At 43.7% G+C, this 1,814-nt stretch overlaps 1 non-coding gene across 1 annotated transcript; it reads left to right on the top strand.

Annotated features, from left to right (window-relative positions):
* Positions 1-490: 490 nt before the first annotated feature.
* Positions 491-621, top strand: LOC123851644 (small nucleolar RNA SNORA63). The gene has a single exon (XR_006792662.1). It is a non-coding gene; the product is annotated as a small nucleolar RNA SNORA63 (small nucleolar RNA).
* The last annotated feature ends 1,193 nt before the right edge of the window (positions 622-1,814 follow it).

The raw sequence follows: 1,814 nt of genomic DNA on the forward strand, positions 1-1,814 counted from the left end.
ACTGTTATCAAAACTACTGTTTATATTATTGGAAATGCTTCTGGTCAACGGGGGGCTATTAGTAGGTAAGTTTTGGGGGTGTCAAATGTAGGCTAGGGAGCATCTCCATCCAGTGGGAGTATCTGCTGACATAAGAATTTGCTTTAGGTCGTCAATTGTGGCCCATGTTTAGAACGGTAGAGGCAAAAATTTGCTGCACAGAAGAAGAGAGGGAGGAAACCAGATGGCGGTGGATGAGCACCCCAAATGCCCTGTGTGCGCAGGTCTGAGTGAGAGAGGAGGGACATCGAGTGAACGTTGGATAATTCGGAAACCAAAGCCGTCTACCACTTTAACAGCCATCGAACACTGTATCCTCATACCATTTACTCAAAATAGAACTCTAAAGATTCAGGACCTACGTAAGGAGGAAAAGAAAAAGTCAGGTCTGCTCTCGCGGGAGACCTGGAAGGGTCTGCCCTCCCAACTACCTGCAAAACGGTAGTAGACGATGCAGGATCTAGTTACAATGTAGCTGTAAAGTGCTGCCTTGTCTTTGCCCCCTGCTCAAACTAAAGCTGTTACCTTTCTAGCCCTGTCCGCCAGGGTGCTTAGCAGCCAGGGATGCATGGTCTCAGACATGTTTACCAAGTAAAACACTGACTTGAGGGGCACCTGGGTGGCTCAGTCGTTAAGCGTCTGCCTTCGGCTCAGGTCATGATCCCAGGGTCCTGGGATCGAGCCCCACATCGGGCTCCCTGCTCAGCGGGAAGCCTGCTTCTCCCTCTCCCACTCCCCCTGCTTGTGTTCCCTCTCTTGCTGTGTCTCTCTCTGTCAAATAAATAAATAAAATCTTTAAAAAACAAAAACAAAAACAAAAACAAAAACGGTAGTAGACGTTTTTCATTCCGAGCCTGAATCTAATTAATGGCAGTCCGTTTATGTGTGGAACTGCAATAATTTACCAAGAGATTTTTCACGTACGTTAGGTGGCAAAGTGGGTTTCCACCCATTTGGGTTTTTTCTTTTTTTCCCTCTCTTTGCAACAGAATGATTTAAATAGTGGCCCGAGGTCAAAGAACCCTGTAAAGTCCACAGAGTTTGAAACACATGGGAATAAATTAAGGATCAACTAGCAGAGTTGGAATCCGATCCAGATCATTTTTCTGGATCTTTGACACCCGTGTTCCCCTTCCCCCAATCTTGGGAAATAATTCTTCCAGTAATGAATGAAGGCTAATGGGAATATACATTTTGGATTATTTTAGAAATACGGTTTTAAGAGTTTATTTATCTGAAAGAGAGAGGGCACAAGCAGGGGGAGCAGCATGCAGAGGGAGAGAGAGAAGCAGACTCCCCGCTGAGCAGGGACCCCCCCAACGTGGGACTCGACCCATGGACCCTGAAATCATGACGTGAGTCAAAGACAGATGCTTAACTGACTGAGCCACTCAGGCACCCCAGAAATATGGTTTTATGGTCAAAGTTCCAAAGATGCCCTTGAATCTTATAATTAACATTACTGATGCATATATTCACTAGATAACGCATGCGTGTTTGCGTTGTTCTCCAGAGAAAGAACAAAAATGATGTTGGTAAATGCAAACAAATTATTGAAAAATTTACATTGGCATGCTTGTTTTTAAATTTTAACAATATCAATAAATTTTACACTACACATTTGCTGTCAAGTTTTAACCTGTGTCTGAAAGCCTAGCAAAGTATATGCTTTGTTGTTTATCATATCTGTTTGGCTTGAATAATGTATTCCTGATTTAAGGGGATGCTGGTAGATCTTGCTTGGCCTTGGATAGGAATTCCTAACCAACTTAAGA

This window comes from Mirounga angustirostris, unplaced genomic scaffold (genome assembly GCF_029215605.1).
Source record: "Mirounga angustirostris isolate CCGP_5_RB_7025 unplaced genomic scaffold, mMirAng1.0.hap1 SCAF_11, whole genome shotgun sequence".
NCBI lineage: Eukaryota > Metazoa > Chordata > Mammalia > Carnivora > Phocidae > Mirounga > Mirounga angustirostris.